General features: G+C 49.9%; 1 pseudogene; it reads left to right on the plus strand.

Moving 5' to 3' along the window:
- Positions 1-2,771: 2,771 nt before the first annotated feature.
- LOC134433333 (zinc finger protein 420-like) overlaps positions 2,772-26,008 on the plus strand; it is a 134,627-nt pseudogene continuing 111,390 nt past the window's right edge.

Consider the following 26,008-nt stretch of genomic DNA (forward strand, 5'->3'; position numbering starts at 1 on the left):
GGTTTGGGGGTGTCTCTGTCCCTCTGAGCCCGATGATGTTTGGGTGGGGTCACAGCAGGGCTGAGAGGGACAGAGACCCCCCCGGCCTCCCCAGGTGTGAGAAGGTCGGAGAGCCCCCCCAGGCCCGAGCACCCTCAGTGGTGAGAGGGACACAGAGCCCCTGGTCCCCAGCCCTGCACAGGCATTGCCTGAGGCCAGAGGGATGGAGACCCCCGAGCACCCCCCAGAGTGAGGGGACAGAGAGCCCCAAGCATCCCCTGGGCTGAGAGGGACAGAGACTGCCCTGAGCACCCCCTGGCACAGGGGTGAGAGGGAGGGAGACCCCCCAGGCATTGCCAGGGGTGAGAATAATGGAGACTCCCTGGGGAATGGCCTGAGGTGACAGGGACAGGGACATACCTGGGGGAATGCCCTGGGGTGACAGGGACAGGGACAACCCCCCCAAACCCCTGCCAAGCATCCCTCAGGGCGAGAGGCACAGAGACCCCTCGAGCATCCCCTGGGCACTGGACAAAATAATTTGGCAGAAATCAAACTTGACTCTGCATAAATCACTTTGATGAATATTTGATTTTCCCACAAGTCAGATGTGATGAAAATGCAAACGAATCCCAAACATTAATAAACTGACTGTACAAGCAATTTTTGACAATTCCAAGTTCCACTGGTTCCTGCACAGCTCCAGCTCAGCTGCTAGCACATTCTGATAAAAGTGTGAATTCAGCCCAAGACAGATATCATTAAAAGGAAAGGAAACTCTTTGTAGCTGTCACAAAGGCGACAGGGATGAAGAGAAAAATGATTCTCACATTTCGCAAAGCACTCAAGCCTGGGAATTCAGGAGTTATTTGGGAATTTAGCTACTTGAGCTGAGCTTCTTGTAGGACTTTTAGCAGCCTTGTGTTCCTCACCATGGGGTGAATGAACCTTGTCAGTCTCGCTGGTATCATTTGCTCCCTTTCCTCCAGTGATTTGAAAAAACATTTCAAGGAAGGATGTCGCAGACATTTTTTCATAAAATCCTCTCTTTTAGGATTTGTCCTTTCTGGGAAGCTGAGGCCCCAGAAGAAAAATGCAAACAATAATTATCTGCTGATTTGGAATATAACAGGAGCATCTGTGATTGGTCTTCTGTGAGTGTTTGGATTTGCTGACCACTCACGGGAGAGTTGGTCCTTGCTTTCTGCTGGACACAGAACTTTGTTATTCATTCTCTTCTTTCTATTCTTAGCTTAGCAAGCCTCTGCAACTTTTCTCTTTATTCCTTTTAGTATAGTTATAATGTATTATATATCATATATCAATAAATCCAGCCTTCTGATCATGAACCAAGACTCTGGTCCACTTCTCTCACCCTGAAGACCTTCATCAGGTCGCTGTAATAGAAGGACAACAAAATATTTTCTTTACTCTCCAGGCCCACAAAGGCGATTTACCTCATCGGTTCTTCCATAAGTCACTCAGAGGAAGCTGCAGCCCAGTTTCAAAGAGTTCCTCCAGAGAGAACCACAACCTCCTCAGAGGAGGGAACCATGGTGTTGTCAAAGGCACTTGGGGTCAGAGAACAGTGCCTAAACTCACTGTGCCAAAATAATTTCACAGTCTGGTGAGTCTGGTTAAGAAAAGTGTTAGATTCCTCTGCCCCAATTAAGGTGATAATGAGACCAAACCCAAAATGAATTTTATTGAAAAGTAAATGGGATAGAAAAGGGGGGAGAGGAAGGGAATGACAGGAAAAAGAGGGCTCCCCTGGGACAGGGTAAGTGTGACATTGTCCTCTGTGTGGTGGGGGTTTTACAGCTGAGCCAGTTTGGGTAAGGGGGGTGGTGTTCACCCCCTGAGCAGGGATTACCCCACTGTTTCAGGTTGCCATGCAAGATGTAACCAAATGCATGTTTTCAATCCCCACCTTCAGCAACTGCTATAAACAGGTGGGGCAGTGTTCTTTATCTCTTCCATGACTCAGCCCTGATAACACCCTTCAGGGGAGATATCTTCTGTGAATGGGTCATTGATTGTCACTGCAGGACTGATAAAATTCCATCTTCCCATTGTGGGATGCTCCGCCCAGGGGGAGGATCCAAGCATTCCTACCTGGATATAAGCTGAGACTTGCCACACCAGGAGCAGCTTGCCTACTGGATTCCCAGAGGACAAGAGCTCCATAACCACCACTGGACCTCCAAAGGAAGACCAGGCCCTTCTGCACGATCACTGCTTCAACAGAATCACCTTCATCTCTCCAACAGGACTGCAGTCACCATTTACTGGGACAGCTGCCACCACCCTGACCAACAGGGTGTCAGGTTATATCCTGACTCTGTCAGTTTAAGGCAGTGTTTCTGTATCATTGCCTTGATCTTAGTTTTCTTTTAAATTGTAATTCTCCTTAAGATGCTCCAAAGGTTTGCCTTCAAACCAGTACAAAAGAAAATGGGCGCACCCTTTGTTTTCTTCCCAAACCAGGATTTCCCATTCCCAAACCTTGATTGGATGGAGAAGGAGGCTGTGAGGAAGACGAAGGAGCCCCGGGACACCCAGATAGGTGAGGAGGAAGTCAGTTTCTATTTCCCCCTCTCTCCTGCTCCATCTCCCAGCCCAGCACAGGCCCCGGCTGCAGGACAAATCTGCTGTCAGCCCTGTCCTGCCAGGGGTGTACTGGAGGGATCTCCTTCCCCTTCCCTCTGGCATGGAGGCAAATCCCATCCTCTCCTTGTCCTTCCTTCCCCAGGGAAGAAATTGAGGATGGAGACCAGGGAAGAAAAATCTGCATGGCAGAACCTCGTGAAAGAGACCGTTTTGTGTGATTCTAGCACACAGGAATCCAACAGGGAAGAAAAACCTCAGGAATCCCCCATGAGGAGGGGCTCCAAACCCAGCCCAGGGTGCTCTGAAGAAGAAAGAGCCACCCTGAGCCAGGAAGGTGGACAGAGCTTCAGCCAGAGTTCAGAGCTGGTGGTCCATAAAAAGCTTCATGATGGGGAGAAGCCCCACAAGTGCTTGCAGTGTGGGAAGAACTTTAGGTGGAGCTCCAACCTGATCAGCCACCAGATGATCCACACTGGGGAGTGGCCTTATGAGTGTGGGGAGTGTGGGAAGGGCTTCAGCTACAGATCCAACCTTGTGACCCACCAACGTCTCCACACTGGAGAGAGGCCCTATGAGTGTCCCCAGTGTCAGAAGAGGTTTCCGAGGAGCTCCAATCTCCTCCAGCACCAGCGGATTCACACTGAGGAGAGGCCCTTCCTCTGCCCTGAGTGCGGGAAGGGCTTCAAGCGCAACTCCAACCTCATCATCCACCGGCGCATCCACACTGGGGAGAGGCCCTACCAGTGTGCCACACGTGGGAAGAGGTTTCAGACAAGCTCCCATCTCCTCCTGCATGAGCGGATTCACACGGATGAGAGGCCCTTCCACTGCCCCAACTGTGGGAAGGGTTTCAAGCACAACTCCACCCTCATTACCCACCGACGCATCCAAACAGGGGAGAGGCCCTACAAGTGTCCCCAGTGTGAGAAAAGCTTCACCAGTAGCTCTCACTTGACCAGACACCAACGGAGCCACCAGTAAGGGAAGCCCTGCAAATGCCAAAAATGCAGGAACAGCTTCATGCACCACTCCAGCTTCATCCCCCATTAGAGGGCCCACATTGGGAAGAACCCTGGTGATCCAGTTTCCCTGTGGTCTATGCTGGAAAAACACCTGTCCCTTTTCCTGACCTTGCCAAAGACATGATGTGGGACGGAAGAACATGAGGGTCTGGCCATGGCCGTGTCATTACATTCACTCGCACCTCAGAACATTGCCAGGGGCAGGAAAGGGACTCCCTCTCTCTCCCTGAGGAGAAGGGTGTCCTTTCCAGACAGGGGAAATTGTGGCCAGGAAGAGCCTGTTGTTGATGTATTAGTTTTCCCAGTAAACTGTTTCATTTATCCCTTCTGTTATCAATATAATTTCTTTTTCTGTTTGTTCCTTATCTCATTGTTGTTCCCAATAAATTGTTCTTATCCCAGCCTGGGATCTTTGCCTTTTGTCCTTTCCATGTGTGGCGGGAGGGCAGCGAAGGCAGCACGGTTTTAGCAGGGGCAGGAAATTGGGGAATCCCATTCCTGAACCCTGGCCCCTGGAAACCGAGCATCCCAGCTGGTCCCAGCCCTGGTGGCCATGGCAGCAGCCTTGGGAGCGGGTCCCTGGCTGGGGCTGTGGGAACCTCTTCCCTCTGGTGCCCAGGGACAGGAGTGGAGGGAACGGCTGCAGCTGAGTCGGGGCAGGCTCAGGTTGGATGTCAGGAAAAAGTTTTTGCCCAGAGGCTGCTGGGGCCCTGCCCAGGCTCCCCAGGGAAGGGTCCCAGCTCCAGGGCTCTCTGAGCTGCAGCAGCGTTTGGGCAGCGCTGCCAGGCCCAGGCTGGCATTGTTGGGGTGTCCTGTGCAGGGCCAGCAGTTGGACTGGAGGATCCTGATGGGTCCCTCCCAGCTCAGCCAATTCTGTGGTTCTGGGATCCCGTGAGCCTGGGGATGGGGCTGCCAATGGTTGCCATGGCAACAGGCTGTGGCTGCAGGCCTGAGCTGGTGTCCATGGCAACCACCCCAGCATGGGGTCTCCATGGCGAGGCTGAGGGTCTGACCATAGCAACAGGGACCTGGTGATGGTTGCCATGGAAACTGACCATAGCAACAGGGGGTTTGTGATGGTTGCCATGGAAACTGACCATAGCAACAGGGGCCTGGTGATGGTTACCTGCTAAGGATCAGATTTGTCACAGGCCCTCAGAGGGGTTCCGTGGGGACATTCCAAGAGTCTCCAGGCTGTTCCAGAGCTGGAATGTCACAGGCACAGACAGGGGCTCCATGGAGACCTCCCAGGGCCTTCTGAGGATGGTAAAGAGCCCTGTGGTCAGATGCAGTCACAGCCATTCCATGGTGACATCCCAAGTCACCTTGGGCTGCAAAGGCACCGATCTGTCACAGGCACTCACGGGGGTCCACGGTGACATCCCAGGAGTCCCCAGGCTGCCAAAGAGCCGGGATGTCCCAGACACTCACAGGGGTTCCTGTCATGGGCACAGTGGGAGCTTCAGCAAAAAGCTTTATTTCTTTATTGGAGAAACTCCTCCTGATACATGAGGTGCAGAAAGTACACCCAACAGCCACCATGGATCCTCAAACCCTTGCAGGGCTCCTAGACTACTAAAATTCCTTCTAAGAGAGGAGACTGGGAACAGCTGGATCCAATCCCAGCCCAAGAATTTGTCAAAGGTTAATGTGTAAAGGATTGGAGAGGTGGAATTGAACTTTACCCCAATTTGTCCCACAGGATTAATGATGGAATACCAGATATATTTGTATAAATACAGCTCTGATTGATTCTGATCATGATCGGACAGAAAGATTTTAACCTGAGCTATTTACTCCACAGTTCAGGATCTTTATCAAGTATTAGAATATAGTGCTCTAGGAAGCAATTTTGAAGTCAACAGATTGGTCTATGACATCTGAGAGTTTGTTGTAGAAGTCACTGAGCAGCTACAGCATCATAGAGGAGATTTTGTGACATCACAGAGCAGGCTGTGGCACCATGGCATGGCTGGATGACATCATAGAGCTGACCGTGAGGTTCAAAGTATGTGCTGTGACATTAAAGAGTGCCAGTATGACAGCACAGAAAAGGTCTCGTGGCATCACTGAGGGGTTTGTGACATCACAAAGCTGTCTGTGACATCATAGTGTGAGGCAATAGAGCAGTCTCTGCCATCATCGAGGGTGGCTCTGTGACATCAGAGAGTGGGTTGTGACATCACTGGGTGGCTGTGTAACATCATAGAGCAGGTTGTGACATCACAGAGACTTCTGTGACATCACAAAGCAGATGTAGCACATCATAGGGTGGCATCTCATAGTTAGCTGTGTGAGATCACAGGGGCTGTGTGCCAACCCAGAGTGGGCTGTGACATCACTGGTGGCTGTGTGACATTGCAAAAGAGCTGTGTGGCATCATAGGGGCTGTGACATCACAGGGGCTGTGTGACATCACAGGGGCTGTGTGAGGTCACTGGGGAGGTCACTCTGCCCCGGTCCCCTCACAGCTTCCCCCAGAGCAGTCCAACCCTGCTCGTGCACAGCGGGTTCCCCTGTCCCCCCGGGTCCCCCCTCCCCCAGCCCCGCAGCCTCCCCCAGAGGATGTTCCATGAGATCGACCCCAGAGCCTGACACGGGGACGGGGTTCGGGGCCCTGGGGGTGGCACAGGGGGGACAGGGACCCTCCGGCAGCATCCCCATGTCCGCCAGGGCCAGAGCTTGGGCCAGGGCTCCTTCACCCTGTTATGAATGAGGCCTTGAGAGCGCTGAAGAAATCCTCAGCAAGGGAGCAGCAAAAACCAGACTGAATATTAAGGGACAGCAGCACAAAGTTCCTTGGCAAGAGTCACTCTTCTCCTGACTGGACACTTCAGGCACAACAAGGAAACAAAGCAACAACAAAACCAAACAGAATCCAAACAATCAAACCAGAAATGAGCTGAGAACTGTACCAGTGTGTGTGAGACACAAGGACAGTGAGGGCAAGGATAAAATGAATAAAGAAATAAAAGCTTGACAAAGGTCAAACTTAACAGGACTTCACTGATACCTTAACCTTAACTGATATCTTCAACTTCACAATTTAGGAAAAGAACAGCACTTAACAGAATTTAACCTCACTTACAACCAATGACTTAGAGATTTATTAGTGGAATAACATTAAACAATATTCAACTTAGCTTACAACATAGTAAACTTTGCAAAAAAAAAAACCTCATAACTTATTTGTCATGATGTAACCTTACTTACAGGCCTGACTGACTCAGCTATCCAAGGCACTACAAGCCCTCAGAGAGCAGCATTTCTGCCACATTTCCCTAGTACAGGCACTCCCATGTACACACAGACACAAAAATCAGTGCTAGACACCTGTAAGAAATCCTCCTGAGGGCAGGCAATGCTCACTGTGGATCCTTTGGCATCTCCCCAGCAAAGGCCAAAGGGTTGAGCCTGGAGGAGCCTGGAGGAATGGGGGGATCAGCGCAGGCTCCATCATTGTTTGGGATCCCCAAGTGCAGCAAACGGGAGAGTGCCCGGCTGGGAGAGGCCCCACTCAGAGGGAGTCGCTGGCCCAGGAGAGCTCCAAGGGCTCCTTTTGGAGCGCTGTGTGCAGGGCCTCAAGAGAGGGGCTTCAGTCCCAGCAATGGTTCATCCTGGCTGCACTTGGCATCAACAGCTTTCTTTGCCAGTGTGAGAACAGGGATGTTGTGCCACTGAGGGAACACAAACAGTTCCCAGGGCTGCTCCTACAGAAACCAGGAGCTGGGTGCGCAGCAGCAGTGCCTGGAACAGACAGTGTTTGTGATGAGCTGCAGAGGAGCTGAGCCCAGGGGCTGTTGGCCAAGGCCGAGGCCCAAGGAGCATTTCTCAGCTGGCAGGGCAGCCTGAGAAGGGGAGGGGGGAATGCAGCAGCACAGGGTCATGGAATCAAGAGACCATTGTGACACTGTGGGGCCCTGTGACACCAAGGGACCATTGTTATACTGTGGGGCCCTGTGAGACCATGGGACTACATTGACACTGTGGAGCCCTGTGACACCAAGGGACCATTGTGACACTGTGGGGCCTCATGGAATCATGGAGAGCACTGTGACATTGCTGGGCTTCATGGAACCAAGGGGATCGTGCTGACTCTGTGTGGCTCCATGGAATGTAGGGATCGTTGTGATACAGCAAGACCCCATGGAGCCAAAGGTTCATTGTGACATTGCAAGTCCTTATGTAATCATGGAGAGGCCATTGTGACACTTCACAGCCTCATGGAACCAAGGGGCCATCGTTACACTGTGGGGCACCATGGAGCCAAGAAGATCATTGTTACACTGAGGGGACTCATGGAATCATGGAGATCATTGTGACACTATAAGGATCCAAAGCATTGTGACACTGTGAGGCCTCATGGAACCAGTGAGACCATTGTGACCCTGGGGGTCACCACAGAACCAAGAGGACTATTTTCATACTATGGGGCCTGGTGAAACCAAGAGGCCTTTGTGACACTACACGGCTGCATGGAGCCAAAGGTCTATTGTGACATTGCAGGTCCTCCTGTTATCAACGGACCATTGTGAGACTGTGGAGTCAAAATGAGACCATTGTGACACTGCAAACCTCCAGGGTCTAAAGGTCCATTGTGACATTGCAGGGCTCATGGAACAGAGGAGTCCTGTGACATTGTGGAGCCTGGGGAACCATGGAGACCATTGTGACACTGCAAGGCCTCATGGAATCAGTGGCACCATTGTGAAACCTGGGAGCCACTGTGACACTGTGGGATCCCATCGAACAAGGGGTCCATTGTGACATTTCAGGTTTTCTTGTAATCAAGGAGCCATTGTGGCAGTGTGGAGCCCCACAGAACCAAGGCACCATTGTGACACTTCAGGGCCCCATAAAAACAAAGGAATACAGTACAGGTCTGGCTGGTTTGACCACCCAAGAGGTCAGGCTGACCTTGGCATGTTGAGGGTCTCATCCACTATTGAAACAGTGGTGCTTCATGCTTTCCTTCCTATGGAAAAGATCTGACATTCTGCTCCAGGCACGTATGCCAGAATTGCAGTTTCACCTCCAAATTTCCTTATATCCAGGGATTGTTCCCATAGGAATATTGCCAGGACAAGTCTGGATGGCAGTGGTTTCATGAGGGTCACCACTCATCTGTTCCCAAAACACTTGGCAAGATGTCGAAGGAGGGAGACCAGGACACCAGATGGTCATCAACAGGTCCCCTTTATTGAAGAAAGCATCAGACACTTATACAGCAAGTAATAAGCTTATGAATATTCTGTAAGCCAAGCGATCTATTGGGTAAACTATACCATCAACTCTTCCTCATTCCTTTGGGCCTACGTTCTCTATTTCTTACATCTCTCTGTCCACTCGTTATCATACTCAGCTAGGCCCAAGGACACGCTATCTTGCAGGTGCAGGACTTGGAATTAGCCACGGCCTTGTACTTTTCCATTCTCTAGTCGGCTAAATTCCCAACAGACACCCTGCCTGCAAAAAGGGCCTCTGCCCTAGTTAGGACATCTTTACCAAATTGATTCGGCTGTGTCCCCTCTCCTCAAACCACTCTTTGACAAAACTCTCCACACTTCCCCCGTTTTGTTCTTGGGCAAGGAGGCTAGTCTGCCAGGTTCTTTCTATCATTTGGCTGACCATGTTTTGAATACAATTTAAGATACAAGGCAAAATAAGCAAAAGCATCAAAATCACACCCAGTATCTCTATAGCATATGTCACAAAGTTTCTCAGCCACAGTCCAAGTCCTAAGTTTTTAAGCCATTTGTCAATTCCTAAACCCTCTTCTTCTTTAAGATTGTGAAGTCCCTGCTATAATTCTTTTATCTTTGCATGAATAGATACAGAGTGATTGGACAAATTCATGCAACACATTCCCTCAAACTCTTCAGATTCATGACCTTGTGCTAAAAGCAAAAAATCTATAGCGGCTCTATTTTGCAAAACAGCATGATTAACACTTTGCACATCTGCGGTTAGCATATCTAAAATTTGTGACGTCTTGTTTAGCTCATCCTTGGCCCAGCATCCCAATTGCTTTGCTAAGTTCATAGCTTTATTTGCAGCTCCTCCTGGCAAGATAGTTGAAACTATCTCTTGCTTTAACTCACTCCAAAACTGTGGGTCTCCTATCTGGCTGCAGTCTAAGTCATGCAGGCTGCGTCTCTTCCTGCTTGAATTTTGACTCAATTGCATTAATAAAGACACATTGGGGTGAAACAATGACAATTTTCCCAAATAGCAAGGTCCACCCTGTGGCCTGGCTGATATACCATTCCAAGCTCTGTCTCCACAAATTCAAAATAACCCTGTGGGTAATTTCATCAGCGCCGTGATGTTAGTGCCGTTACATTGGCTATAAAGCTGCTGAGACACTGTACCCAAATTCAGGGATGAATCTAGGGTAGCCCATGCTCCTCTATGCTGATTTAAATTCTGGGGATCTAAGGGATCGAAACTGAACCATCCACCGTTTGAGGTGTTAGTCATACTGGCGTTTGCACTTCCGAAGATATCCAACTCCTCTGGAGGAGAGTACAAAGTAGTATTAAGTGATAAGATTATTAAGCACTGGCGGTAACCGTCACTTTGACTTGTAGTGTACCCTTGTTGTGTGGGTAACCTAATGTTTGTCATATTCTGCATGCATAGAGTTTGGTTATCAATCAGACTACAAGGAGACCACACTGGAAGCCCCACCAAGCATGTTCAAAATGGGTTAGTAACTCCTCCAAGGCTAAGACAAAGTGATGATTGGTTAGTTTGATTAGCAAGCGTTATCCATATGTTATCTCTTGGCTCCTACTGCCCCATCCGTCACAGCACTGAGCAGTATAACAAAAATAAGCCTCATTTTTCTGTTTTCTTTCTTGCTTTCCTTTTCTTATCTGTCTTTAACCTCATCGATCCTAACTCTTGCAATCTCCATCTCTGTAGGGCCTCGATGCAGGAGTCCAATGCCTGATCGGGATCTCCTCTGATGGGTCCTACAACCGAATGCTGTGTTAAAGGCACCAATTTTCTACACCTAGCAGAAGCTATGTATGACTTACTTTGAGCTTTAACTCTTTTCACAATACACTGTACCTCCCACTGGTAATAGGCCAAGATTTTCTGCTCGGGAGACTCATAAAGATTTAAAGCTAGAGCTGTACCTAGTCCCGTCTGTCTCCTTAGTTCCCTTTGCCAGTCTTCCCCCGATGCGTAGTCATGCTTGCAGGTGTTACACCATAAACCCCAGATCCCAGACTGTTCTAACCAAAAGGTTTTACCACAACCCCCACAATACAGAGCTACCCACGCAACACAACAGGGGCTGTGACACTCAAGGCAGCGCTCCCTTGCTGGTCCTTTTATGTGGAAGGTCGATAGTGCTTCAACGTTGTCAATCAGCTCCCTGGCCGTCCTGTAGCAGCGTGTCACTGCTCTGTCCACTGCTTTCGAGTGTCCCTTCAGCTGCAGCAATAAGGGTTGTAAAATCAGCAGCAGCTTCTTCTTCAGGCACTCCTTTTCCCCCTACTTAAGGTTGTTCACCAGATGCTGCATTAAAGACAGGTTTAGTCCACTTGGCAGACACCCACAAAGGCCCTGTTGGTGAGGAAACACAAAGATATCCCCGACCCCAATGTAGCACTTTTGAGAGTTTTTCCCATATCCCTGTGCTTGGGTTCTACACCCAGACCTCTGTTTCCTTAATAGTTTCCTGACCTGATCTCGGGTGATGTTTAACTGCAGGGGGGGCATCGTCCTCCCCAAAAATACATAAATGATTGATCACATACAAAACCTTAGCCAGGCATGCTTGTGGATCCTTTAAATCCTGGTGTTTGTCAATATATTGTTTGAGGGTACCATTTGCTCTTTCTACTATCGCCTGTCCTGTGGGGGAATGCGGAATACCTGTCGCATGCTTGACAGACCATTGGTCCAAAAACTTTCAGACTCTAGCACTTGTGTAAGCCAGACCATTATCCGTTTTGATACCTTGTGGGACTCCCATAACAGCAAAGCAGCTCAATAAGTGCCTGATCACATGTATCGCTTTCTCTCCTCCCTGAGCTGTAGCCCATATATAATGGCTATATGTATCTATCGTAACATGCACATACTTAAGCCTGCCAAACCTAGCTACATGCGTGACATCCATTTACCATTTCTCATTCATTTCTAAACCTCGAGGATTAACTCCGCAGCCCAGACCTATTCCCCCATTATGATAACTGCATATTGGACATGCCCAGACAATGGCTTTAGCTTCTGATAAGTCCAAATCAAAGTTCCTCGCCAACCCTTTTGCATTTTGATGATATCTACTATGGGCTTCTCTTGCCAATGTATGCTTATCAACAGGACAAGAGTTATCAATGGGTAAGGTAACCAACTTCTCTGCATGCTCATTCCCTTCCCCCAGACCTTCAGACCACTTATGACTCGTCATATGGATTACAGAATACACTGCACTTCTATCCTGGAGAGCTTTCCTTAATTGAACCAGTAACTCATACAGCTGTTTGTTATTCACTTCCTTAATTGCTGCTCCTTCTATACGTCTGGCTACTCCAGCGACATACATGGAGTCTGTGACCACATTCAAGGGCTCATGCAGGTTAGACATTGCCCATACTACTGCTAACAATCCTAAGGTTTGTAGGCTGTCTGCAGGGTCTGCTGTAAGAAGTTGATGCTTCCATTGTCCTTGTTCTTGCCAAGTGACAGCAGCACATCTCAATTTCTTCCCTGCGTCTGTGAAGTCTGTGGTGGCTCCTTCTATGGGGCGCTCTCTTCTCAGCAGCTGAGTGATCCAGTCCCATTCTGCCATCCATTGCAGGACCCTGGGCACTAACTTGCTCGTCTCTACCTTTGCAGATGATGTCAATAATGCTTCCTGTAAGTCCATTGAATTAACCAGGTACCAGTCCAGCATCTCTTTTTCCATGGATAACCTAATGGTGGCAGGTTCTCAACCGTCCACTTCTAATTCTGAGATGGCCTTTTTTAATCAACACAGCCAATTGTTCAATTTTTGAAAATATTGTTCTTTTATGTTGTAATGGTGGTGACAGCCATTCCAATATCCGTATCTCCCCCGTTTTGTTCTCGTATTGGGAGACAGGGCCAAGCAGGTGACAAGGGCTATTCCAAACGGTGAGGTCAATAGGGCAATCTAGTTGTCGATGAGACACATATCCTTGTTGTACACAATTACTGATTTGCTGCAAGGCAAGATGGTGTTCCTTCATGAGGCACACAGGGGTAGTGGGGTCAGTGCCCTTTAACAAGGGTCGCAGGGTTTCCAACAAGCGATTTGGTATTCCCACAATGGGTTTAAGCCACTGTAAGTCTCCTAGCAACTTTTGAGCATCATGTAAAGTCTTAATGTCCAAGCGCAGTTCTAATTTTTGGTGTACCACTGTTTGGTCCATTAGAATCCATCCCAAATACTTCCATGGTTTCGTGGTCTGAATTTTCTCTGTGGCAATAACAAGTGAAGATGCTGCAAGAGTGTCTCTGATGCTGTCAACCTGTAAAGGGGAAAATGGCTGTTGCTGCACAAACAAGATGTCATCCATGTAATGATATATTATGGTAGCTGGCCACTGCTGACGTAATGGCTGTAATGCAGCGTCAACATAAAGCTGGCATAAGTGGGGGAGTTCCGCATCCCCTGCGGCAATGTCGTCCATTCAAACCTTTTGTCTGGTTCCCCACGATTTATTGCTGGTAGGGTAAAGGCAAACCTCTTCATATCATCGGGATGCAGCCCAATAGTGAAAAAACAATCCTTTAAATCAATGATTAGAAGTGGCCAATCTTGTGGGATCATGGCTGGATTCGGAAGACCAGGCTGCAAGGCCCCCATCAGTTCCATCTGGTGATTCACAGCTCGCAGATCGTGTACCAGGCGGTATTTCCCTGACTTCTTCTTGATCACAAAAATGGGCGTGTTCCACGGACTCGTTGAGAGTCGTAAATGTCCTTGCTCGTATTGTTCCTTCACCAATTCTTGGGCATGCATAAGACTCCCCTTTCAAGGGCCATTGCTTAACCATCACCGGTGTATCTGTTTTCCAGGTGAGTGGAATGGGGAAAGTCCCAGCAATGGCAATTACCCCAAAGGGTGGTGATTGGTCAACACCACCCCCAGCTGTGTTAAAACATCCCTGCCTATCAGGCAAGAGACTGTAGGGGGCAACTGAATGACTGAGAACACAATGGACACTTGTTGCCCATCAATGCGCACCGACAGAGGCGGTGTTTTGCTTGCCAAAGTAAGTCCTCCTACTCCTGTGAGCATATTAATTGATGGGAGCAGGGGCCAATGCTGTGGCCATGCTTCTGGCGATATAATGCTGGTGTCTGCTCCCGTATCCAATAATCCATAAAGGGTTATGCTCTGATATCCATGGGTAATCTCAACTCTTTGTTTTTGCCTCTCTTGTAGATCTACAGTCAGGAGTGTAACACCGGTAGAGCCAAAACCCTTTCCATCATGCTTCTGTCCAGTAAGGGATGGAATACCCGATGTCATCTGCGGTAGCAGTACCAATTGTGCAACGCGTTGACCTTTTGTTATTTTAACTGGGGGATAAGGGGTGTAATGATTTGTATTTCTCCGGTATAGTCCGCATCTATGACCCCAGGCAATACAAATAGTCCCAGCATGGATGTCGAGGAACGTCCTAATAATAATGCTCCACATTTTTGTCCTTGCAGCATGAGAGGACCGTTTACTCCAGTTGGTATCCTTTCAGGCCGGTTCGTCATTAAAGTGACGTCTACTGCGGCTGCTATGTCCAAGCCAAGGCTCCCCGCTGTTGCTGGCTGCAGACAGGAGGTGGCGCTGATGTCACGGCGGCAACTTGTGTCTGGGCGCCGCCACTGAACGCGGTTCGCCGACCGTTTCCCGATCAGTGCCGGCAAGCCGTAGTGTTGTGGGAGCTGGATTGGCAGCTTTGGCACCACACGCCGGCTGCTCTACATTCTGGGCGCGTGTGTCCCCCATTGCTGCATCGGTAACATTTGGGGTATGTTCTCGAGCCTCCCTGCGTGACTGCCATTGAGCTGTTTCAGAGAGGAGCAAGAGTGGCTAACACCTGATTTTGAGTGGGCTTGTTTTTGCAGCCCTACTCCTTTATTGCATCCACTAAGAATGCTTGTGAGGCTGCTGGCTGAAATGCCATTCGCTCGAGCGCTTCCTCAATGGTCCAATTTTCTCCCAGAGTGGCTAGCACCCTTTGCGTGGCCGGATTGCTATTCTATAAGGCACACTGCTTCAATAGCACCTCCTTCATGTACTCTGCAAATCCAGCCCGGTCTATAGCTGCAGCTGCTTTGTCAATAGAACTCCCAAACGATTCCTCTCTACCTTGTTTTATGCCCATGTACGCCGGCAGCCTTCCTGGCTCTTTAACCCTTTCTATGGCCTCACGTACCAACCGCATGGCTTCTCTAAACTTATCTGCTCCTGATATCAACTGTGCCTCCGTGCGCAAGTATGCCCCTAAGCCCATGAGCTCATCCACCGTCACTCCATGCAACGGGTCCCCTTGAGCTCGCTGTGTCGCAACCGACTCATTAACCAAAGCTTGTCAATGTGCATTAAACAACAATTGCTGATGCTGAGTAAATATTAGCCGCACTATTCCCCTCAAATCATTCGGGCACAAAATTTGCATATTAAAGAGATAATCCAGCATCTGCCTAACAGGTTCACTTTTCACCCCGAACTAACTAACCGTGGACCACAATTGAGATAACAACTTCCAGTCTAAAAGGAGTGTACTCTGCCAGATTCTGTTTGTGGTTCCCCTGAGCATCATACTATGGCGTGTATGTAACTGGACAGGCAAGAGCAGAAGCGGCCTCCATTGCCTCATCATCCCCCATTTGCATTGCCTCTTTTGCCAGAGCAGCCCAAGCCTCTCTCCTTTGTTTAGCCATCTCCCCCCATAGGTCACTGAGTGCCCCTGGGATAGGAACTGACTCTCCGAGAGTTTTGCGCTGTTGGCGCCTCTGCGCAGGCCGATTGGGTGGGGGAGGTGGCAGGCTCGGCTCGCACTCTCTGTGGGGAGGTGGCAGGCTCAGCTTGCATTTCCTCCAGGGGGGCGGCAGGCTTAGCCCGCGTTCCCTGTGGGGGGGCAGCGGGCTTAGGTCACTCTCTCTGCGGAGGGGCGGCGGGCTTTGTCCGTGCTCTCCTCCATCATCCAGCTCATCCTCCTCCGACAGAGGAGGTGCAGATGACCCCCCCGTGCCTGTGCAGGATCCTCCATCCCAGACTGTTGTGAACCCATCGGTATGAACACCTTGTTTACCGAAGGCGCGAGAGGATCGTCCTCACAAACATACCCTATATTCTTCTTATGAGCCTCTGTCGCCCTTTCTGCCGCCTTACGCTCAGAAACATGTTGAAGCAGTGCGTTGTGTACCACCTGCCATAGCTTGCCCAATTTCTGTGCTGTGTTATCATCTTCTAACACCTCCTCCCACAGTATATCCCCAAACTTTCTCCATTCAGCAAGTTCATGAACCGTATGTGGATTAAGGAAAACCCCCCTAGCATAACCGTAGGCTAGCAACCCTGGCAGCTCCTTTTTTAAATCTATCCCCTTTACCCCTCACCTTTCTAAATACGCGGCAAATAATTCATATGCTGCTTGCCTATCCATACCTATTCATGAGCGCTCTTGCAGCTTTCCAGGCTCCGGCAGCACGTATGGCTTGAGTCACCGATGTGAACCCCAAGGGTGCTTCAAAATTCCGGCACCGTCCCGGCTGCAAACAGGACTCAGCTCCAACTTCCTCGACTGTGGCACGTCCTTCCCCTTTTTCTTTTAGTGCAAGACGAGGGGTCAGTGTTCGAGGTCACCATGTGTCGTGGGAAGGAGACCAGGACACCAGATGGTTCATCACAGGTCCAGATTATTGAAGAAAGCATCAAACACTTATACAGCAAATAATAAGCTTATGAATATTCTGTAAGCCAAGCAATCTATTGGTTAAACTATACCATTAACTCATCCTCATTCCTTTGGGCCTACATTCTCTACTTCTCACACCTCGCTGTCCATTTCTTTATAATACTCCGCTAGGCCCAAGGACACGTTATCTTTGCAGGTGCAAGATTTGGAATTAGCCACGGTCTTGTACTTTTCCATTCTTTAGTCTGCTACTTTCTCAACAGACACCCTGCCTGCAAAAAGGCCTCTGCCCTAGTTAGGACATCTTTACCAAATTAATTCGGCTGTGTCCTCTCTCCTCAAGCCACTCTTTGACAAAACGCTCCACAGGCTGTCAGAAAGTTCTTCATTCTGGGTGGATGTTCCAGGCTGCAGCCACAAGCAAACAGGGAATGGGGATTTTCCTGCTCCTGGGAAGTTTGACATCCTCAGCTGAGGAGAGGAGGAGGCACCAGAAGGAAAGGGCAGCTGGGCTTCACCTTTCCACAGGAAAAATGGGGGAGGGAATCTCTCATCCTGTCTGCAGCTTCTCCCACAGGGATATGAGGGCTGATCCCAGAGCCCCAAGGGTCACAGTCAGGGCTGCTCTCAGGGAATGCTTGCCTGGTATTGAGGGGCAGCGTGGGAGCACCTGGATCATGGAGCACCAAGCTGCCCCTCATGTTTGGAGGTGCCTGAGGAGGGCTGGAACAATGCCAGGGACATCCTGCAGTGACAACCCCCCTGGCCTGCTCTGGGTGAGCTCAGTTCCAAACCTGACCCTGATCCTGGTCTCAATCTCACTCCATGTTTAGACATACTCACAGTTCTGTATTTAATCACATCCAAGTCCCAGACTTGTCTATACCCAGACACAATCCCAACTCCAGCCCTAAAGCCAATCCCATGTCTAGCCTTAACTCCAATTCCAGCTGTAATCCAAATCTCAGCCCCAACTCCAACCTCAGCCCCAATTCCAGCCCCTTCCTAAATCCTCAGCCCCAAATCAAATCCCGAGTTCAGCCCTTCTGGGGGTTCGCGGGTGTCTCTGTCCCTCTGAGCCCGATGATGTTTGGGTGGGGTCACATCAGAGCTGAGAGGGACAGAGACGCCCCCAGCCTCCCCAGGTTTGAGAAGGTCAGAGAGCCCCCCCACCCCCGAGCACCCTCAGTGGTGAGCAGCATCCCTGCAGTGTCCTTTCTCCGGTGACAGCACAGACATTCCTTTGTTCCTGGATCTGTGCCAGCACCGCACACGGCACTGCTCTGCGGCAATGGGGACACAGGGAAACGGTGCCCACCGTGTGTCACCTTTCTGTTGCTGTGTGTCCCCCAATGTCCGACTGTGTTCCCCCGGCCAGGGAGTTGCTCTGGCCCGGGATGGCCGGGCCCAGCCGCCAGGCCTCGCCAGCAGCAGGCAGGAGCCGGCCCGGGCTGCGGGACACAGCGGGGCTGTCCAGCTGGAAAGCAGCTCTGGCTCCCGCCAGGGGAGCTGTGGGCAAAGGGCTGCTGGCTGTGTGGGAGAAAAGCCGCTGGGCCGGCCCCTAACGCTGCCCCACAGAAAGGAAGGGAACGAGGGAGTTGACAAATGAGCTCGGAATGTGGCAGTGCAGAGATGAAGGGACAAGTGCCCTTGGGGGCCGCGGGTCGGGGCCAGCCCTTGGGCACGGCTCCGAGCGGCTCCTGAGCCGGCGTCAGGGCTGCCTGTAAGGATTGCAGGCGGCAGCTGAGAGCAACAGCGCTGCATTGCCAGCCAGGCCCCATGGCCATTCGCCCGTGCCTTCGCAGCCCGTGAGGGCCGCGGGCTCTGCAGTGCGGCTCCTGCTCCCACAGCCGGCCCGGAGCCTCAGGGCTGCCCCGCAGGTGCCGCGGGAGCAGCAGTGGCCTCAGGGCCTGGCCCAGGGCTCGATCTGCTCAGCCCGGGGGCAGAGCCACAGCAGGGAGGAAGGAGCTGAAGGAGCACCAGGGAGCCCGGGGAGAGACAGGCTGTGAGACAAGGCTCTGCCTATAATTTTAACAGTTTTTATTAACCTAATAACTATATACAACTAACTTAACAACTATATACAAGTAAATAGTCAAGCTCCTGATGACAGTTGTCACAGGTGTTTCTTGCTTCGGACATGATGTCCCAGGTCGAGCATTGGGCGCTGAGTCCTTTCAAGCTGGCTGGGGGCTGTTGATGTCTGGCAGGGCTGGAGAGACTGCTCGAGCCCTGGGGCCCATGAGACCTGTCGAGGAGCTGTGCTTGGCCAGTGCTGTCCTAAGGCGGCAGGGCCTGGGCGGGGAAGGACAAGGGTGAGCTGCCACAGATGCTGGCCCCAGCGCACCAGGACTCTTGTCCCACACTGGGCATGGCACGAGGTCTTGTCCCACACTGGGCATGGCCATTCTCCCACGTTACTCCAGCTCCAAGCTCAGTTGCCCCATGTGCCAGTCCTCCTGCTCCATTCTGCCCCTTCCTTCTTACCCCATACACAAAATACCCATGCCACATTACCCATCTCTGTACACAAAGCCCTAGTCATCCCCCAGCTAGCACCCTGCAGATAATCAGCCCCCTGTCCTCACTGACTCCCTTGCCCTGACAGGGCCATACCTGACGCATCCTGTGTCCTGATCACCGTGCGATGCTGGTCATTAAGGCCCCTGGAGATGCGTCCATCACTGTGCAGCAGGGTCACACTGGGCTGAGGAGGAGAGGGCAACTGGCTGCAATACAGTGCCCAATCCAGCACCCCCCAATAATCCTCCCAACCCAGGTCTCCCTGGGGACTGAAGGCACAGATTCCCCCTGGATAGTCAGCAATGCCATCAAGCCTCAGTCACCATTCTAAGTCCCCACCATCATCACACCTACCTTGTTGTGATGTACCAGGAGACGCTGCAGCTGTGCACTTGTATGTGGGGAAGCCTTGATGTTCTGTATCGTGGAGCTGCTGCTCTGATGGTCCCCAGAGCTCTGCAGCACACAGGGGACACTGGCACAGACCAGCAGCCTCCTGTGGGATGGAGCAGGGTGTAGAGATAAGGGGTTAGCAGGAGTCTGGAATCAAGAAGCGACTCAATATGTGGTATGCATCTTGTTCGATTTATTACTGCTTTATACATTCTTTTATACTATTGTTAGTTGTCCATGTGGCTTTAGCTTACATTTTATTGGTTACAAATATCTGTTCATACGGTTTTACTAATACTATGATTGGTGCACGCCAGCTGTTCATGCTTCTGCTTACTTCTGCAATAGTTCTGCGTTGCGGTTTACTGATAGTCTGCTAGCAGGCCTGGAGGCATTGTGTAATTGACCAACTTCTCTTTATCACCAGGCCAAGGGCATTTCATGGACTGTCTGCTGGCTTCAGGCCTGGTTATGCACTTATGCCTTGCAGATAACCGTGCCCTTTTTCTATCAGCCAGGCCTGTATGCTTTCTGCGCTATTAGTGTCTGTGCTCTCATCACCTTGGTTCTATTGGGTTCCCCAGGATCACAATGGCCCCTTGGTTCCACCAGGCCTGGATGTGTCACACTGGCCCCTTGCTTTCTTGGGGACCCACAGTGACACAATGGCCCCTTGCTTCCATGAGGCCTTGCAGTGTCACAGTGGTTGCCTTGGTTCTATGAGGCCCTGTGGTGTCACAATGGCCCCTTGGTTCCATGGGGACTTGGAGTGTCAGAATAGTCTCATTGGTTCCATGAAGCCCCTCAGTGTCACAGTGGTCTCTTTTGGTTCTGCAGTATCACAATGGCAACTTGGTTCTGTGAAGCCCTGAAGGATGGAATGGCCCCTTGGTTCCATTGGGCTCCTCGCTGTCACACAAGTTCTCAGTTCCACAGAGCCCTGCAGTGTCACAGTGCTCTGTTTGGTTCCATGGTGCCACACAGGGTCACAATGGCAAATCCCCCTCCCTGGGCTTTGTCTAGAAAGTGTCTCCTGGCCCTGTTTGGGGCCATTCACATCCATGGGGTTCTGTCAAGTCCCAGTGGAACCTTGGTGCCACATTGTTCCACAGCCTCACAATGCTCTCCTGCTGCCATGAGGACCCTCCCTCTGTGACACACTGCAGCCCTGGCTCCATCGGGGTCTCTGGGGTTCCATGGTGCACGTCTTTTCCACATCTGAGCCTTGCTCCCATGGGTTCCATGGACTGACAGTGGCCCTCTCCATTCCATGTGCCCAGCTAGATCACAGCAGAGCCTGGCTTTTATCAGGTTCTGATACCTGTTCTGCCAGCTGGCGGGGATGATTTAAAGAGCACAGAAACCAATGGGAAGAATGGTCTTATTTTACTGTGAGTGTTAAGGCAACACAAAAGTAAAATTATACATTCAGTACAACTACGTGCTTGGCTTTAGCAACAAGCAAAAAGAAGCAAGGTAATGCACCTAATCATTATTACAGGAGAGAAAGGATAGGGATTGAGAAAGACACATCCCGAATTGCCTAAATACTTTACCATCATCCAGAGTCCGCAGTTGCTGGAGAGCTCAATTTCACAGTGAGGACCTGGAGAATTCTTCCAAGCACTTGGGAAAATCCTACGTGGTGCATCCACCCATAGGTGAGGTCTTTGAATTTGCTACAAAAGTGGGTCCAGCTTTCATCAGCCCAAATGGGTAAGCCAAAGTGACTTGATGATATTTTTAGCACATAAACTCGCAGAACTCACGGAATGTTTCCTGAGCAGGAGGGCCCAGGGCTTGGCCAGTACCCAGTCCCTGGCTTGGAGGGCTTCCCCTAAAATATCCTACAAAACTCTATTCATGTAAGTTGGGAAAATTTCTTAGAATGATACATTTCTTGCAGGTAAGTACACAAGATTATGTGAAAGTCTCTGTTATAAGTTGGTAGTGGAAATGAGCCACCACTCGTTAAGTTCAATCAGTAGAGAATTTATTGAATTAGCAGAGTAAGCTGATAATAGGCAAATTACAGTGCTGGGTGAAGCCAAGGACTTGCACCCACCCAGGAGCACTGGGTGTGGCCAGGGAGTCACCACTCCGCCAACGGCCCAGACCCTGCCCGACAGTTCACAGGCTTTTTATATGTCTTTTTCCTGGAGATCCAATTCTTCCGGTGTACTCTGCATCTGCGCCAATAGTTGCTAGGGGGTCTTTTTCTGCCTTCTGGTGGTCGTTTGGAGGAAGGTTCCGGCCTCTTCTTCAAGGTTTTGAGGACTCTGCAATAGCCTTTACCATATATAGCCATGTAGCTGCTTATAGTTACATATTGCATATCCAGCCTTTCAACATATTAGCTTGTGACATATTTTGGTTTAAGCCTTATGACATTCATTTTGCAACATCTTAGCCCATTATATTTATTTTGTGGGTTTTCTATTCTTGGCTTCCTTCTCTTCATAGACTTTAGCAACTTGCTGAACAAACTTGAGACATTAACCCATTACACAAGTGTTAGTCCCAAACAAAATCTGCCCATACTGTCAAGTCTGGCTGGACTTGGCCTCTGGTGACTGCCTTTCATCTGCCCCTGCACCACTGGGGCTCACTTGTTTCCTTCCTATGGAGACCATTTTGACATTGTGCAGGATTGTGGAACCAATGGGCCATGGTGACACTGCAGGCCCTTGTGGAACCTGTTACACTGTAGGAACTTGTGGAACCAAGGAGAACATTGTGACACTGCAGGTACCATGGATCCAAGGGGCAACTGTGACACTGTGCGGCCTCGTTGAACAAAGAACATCTTTCTGTTCTTGTGGAACCAAGAACATCTTTGTGGCTCTGTTGGGCTGCATGGTCCTAAGGGGCCAGTATGAAGTAGCGGGGCTTTGTGGAACCAAGAGGCCATTGCTGCATTTCAGGGCCTTGTGGAGCCGAAGGGCCATTGTGATCCTGCAAGGCACTGTGGATCCATGGAGAACATTGTGACATTGCAAGGCCCCATGGAATCATGGAGACCATTGTGACCCTGCAGGGGCTCATGGAAGGACGGGGCCATTGTGACACTATGGGAACTTGTGGAACCAAGGGAATCATTGTTGCACTACTAGGCCCCAATAGAACCAAGGGACACAGTGAGACTTCATGGAACCAAGAGATTGTTAGGACACTGTGGGGCCTTGTGGAACCATGGAGACCATTAAGATCCTTAAGAACTTGTGTAATCAAGGGGCCTTTATGACACCACGGGACATCATGGAAGCAAGACAACCATAGTGAAATTGCAAGGCCTCATGGGAGCAAGGAGCTACTGTGACACTGAAAGCAGCTACGTGTTCCCTGTGGAACCAAGGGAACATGAAATAGGTGTGGCTGCCTTGGCCTCCCAGGGATCACCTGACAGGTCTGGCTGACTTTGGAATGTGGAAGATGGAAGACCACTCCCACCTGCCCCTGAAACATTGGGGCTCTGGGTTTTCCCTTGTGTGGAAAAGAACTGTCCATCTTTTCCAGGTATCAATGGCCAAAATTAGGATTCCACTTCCAAATTTCTGTGTATCCAAGAATTGCTGCCAGACAAAAGCTGCCAGGGCAGACAGGTCTGGCTGGTCTTTGACTCATGAGTTCCAGGACTCACCTGTTTTCCAAACACTGGAAAGGGCTCTGTGCTGTTCTTTGTATGGAAGAAATCATCCTTCTCCAGACACAGATGTCTGAAGTTAGGACTCTGCATTCATAATTTCAAATATCCAAGGGTTGCTCCAAGTAAACCTGCCAGGACAGATATGTCAGGCTTGCCTTGGCCTCTGGTGGCTGCCGTTCATCAGCCTCTGAAACATGGGGGCTCCGTGGTTTCCTTACTATGGATACCAAAGTGAGATTGGGAGCCTTGTGAAATGAAGGGGCAATTGTGACATTGCAGAGCACCATGGATCCAAGGGACCATTGTGACACTGTAGACCCTCGTGGAACCAAGGACATCATTCTGGCTCTGTTGGGCCACATGGTTCCCAAGGGGCCAGTGCAAAGCAGCGGTGTGGGAGTTAGCCTGGCTGTAACTCAGAGTCAGCCAGATTTTACCCCAAAAATTTGGGCATGAGTTTCAAGCCCTGTAAATAATTTGTTTAAGTTAGGGTAAGCTTGAGAATTCCCCCATAAGCCTTTAATGTTGTTATGCTAAGTTGTCCAAGTTCTCTTCCTCTATTGGTTACTTGTTTCCCCTCTATGGCTATTGTTCTAGAGTGTTCTACCCCCAAGTGTACATGTTGCTTCCCCTATGTCTCGGGTCTTTGGATCCTGCCCCTCATACTGTTCTCGACTTCTCCATGTTTATTGTTTTTCACCCTGTTATTACAGTCCCTTTTAAAATCTCCATTGATCCTGCTCCTTTTCATTTTTGCCACCCTCACCCTGAAGTCAGGGAACCAGAGAGGTTTATTGCAGCCACCTGCATTGTGACCTTTGGCGCCCGAACAGGGACCATGACATTCAGGGCTCCCTGTGTCAGTCACATCAGCTGGGGTTAGCTGATGGATAGGCCAGTGCTCCATGGGATTTTGGAATGTGCTGAGCCCGGTGGATTCATCGTTGTTTCAAGGGACCTTCCCCAGGATCGGCAGGGACAATGATGGTTTCACCGGCATGGGATTGCAGGTGGGTTTGGGGAAATGCAAGACATTTAGTGCCCATTTTGCCACTGTGTTCTTACAATATGCACCCATGTCCCATAATTGATTTGGGGTGTGCTGGTGACTCTTCCCCATAAGGTAGAGAAGGAGAAAAATAGGCAGCCAGATGTCCAAAGGAGAAAGGAGCATATATGGATGCTTTAATTCTCACTGATCATGACATAATATTTTCAAAGAACGAATTAAAATCAATCATGAGGTGGATCATTAAAAATTTTCCAGACGCCTCTGCTGCTGAAATCCATACCACTGAATTTTGGGACTCAGTGGGAGTTAAATTGTACAACCTTATGATCAAAAGGGGCCCCACTTCACCTGGCATCCTACACATCTTCCACACCATCCTTGAGACCCTTCGCCAGCAAACAGTGTGTTGAAAACTCAATCCATTGGTCACTCCTAACTCAGGACCTCCCCTCAAACCTGCCTTTCTCAGACCTTCCACGATGGTCCAAGATGGCAATGGCTGTGTGGCCTTGGAGCATCACACCCAGGACACTCAAGATGGAAGGAGCCTGAATGTGGCTCAGGAGCCCAACCATCCTCCCTCCATCTTGGCTCCTCCACTTCCTGCAACCACAACCTTCTCTTCTGCCCTGAACAAACCTCCAGACTCCACCCCCATGACTGTGGGTCAGGCCCCATTGTCAATCATTTCACCTCCATCCTGGGTCATACCTCCAGAACTCCACTCTGGAAGACCACTATCCTAAATCAAGGCCTTCCTCCCCAACACCTGACAAAATGGCAGTGCCCTCTGCCTCACCCTCCAGCAACAATATAACCCCATGATCAAAGATACTAAGCCCAACTGTCACACTATTTCTAATCGAACTGTTTCTGTTCCAAGTTATTTTTCCTCCCCAGAAGACAGTTTGGATTCCCCAGAGCCACCTCTCCCCTCAACCCCAGAAGATCCCTAGGAAAGGATCTGGAAAGAAGCAGTTAAGGAAGGAGACTGGCAAATAGTCACAAAACTTGTTATTGTGCCCATATGTTATGAAAGAAGGGGGCAGAATCCCAGGTATCAGCCATTGGTTTACAAGGAAATCAAGGATCTGTGTAGGGCAGCTAAAGACCATAGGAAGGACTTACCTTGTTTTAATGGCCTAATGAGGGCCATGTTTACAGCACATGTCTTAACCTCATATGATTTAAAATATATTACAACCAAGTTTCTGTCACTTACAGAACACACTCTGTGGAAGGGGGATAGAAGTGTTTACTAAATCAATTAATAGCAGACTATGCTAATAATGAGGCACAGGCAGAATCCACAATCAACCATCTAGCTGGAGAAGGACAACACAGCCTACCAGATGATCAAGCAGCAGGTATCCGCAGAGAAATATTGGATGATATCAAAGAGATGGCTTTGAAAGCTTTAATCCAGGTGCTGGATGGTAGCATCCCCAGTTTGGACTACCTTGGGTGGCTGCAGCTAAAGCTTTAGGACAATTAGACCATCCTGGGTGCCTGTTAAGTAAGCAAACCAATGCTACCTCCCACACATTGAGTGACCTCCTCTTAGACAGAGAGACCATCAGACATGTCACATTGCAGAAGAGTGATAGAGTTTTTACTCTGGGCACATAGGCAAGGCTGTGTAGACTCTGCAGGATGTGTTACATGAACTTCTCCAGCCACAGCGAGTCAATCCACAGGAGCATTCAGGTACTGAAGGAAGGGTTCAAGAAGCTTCAAGTGGAAAACAAAGAGTGGTTCAATAAACTCTTCCAATCCAAGGAATTGAAGGGATGGATGATGTCGAGCTAAAATAGGACTATTTGTTCTCTTAGTGATTGTTGTATTGTTATTTCTCCCATGTTTGTTTGGATGCTTTTAGAAAGCCTTACAAAATTCTTTCAGTTCCATCTTTGTT

This window comes from Melospiza melodia, unplaced genomic scaffold (assembly GCF_035770615.1).
Source record: "Melospiza melodia melodia isolate bMelMel2 unplaced genomic scaffold, bMelMel2.pri scaffold_18, whole genome shotgun sequence".
In the NCBI taxonomy this organism is placed as follows: domain Eukaryota; kingdom Metazoa; phylum Chordata; class Aves; order Passeriformes; family Passerellidae; genus Melospiza; species Melospiza melodia.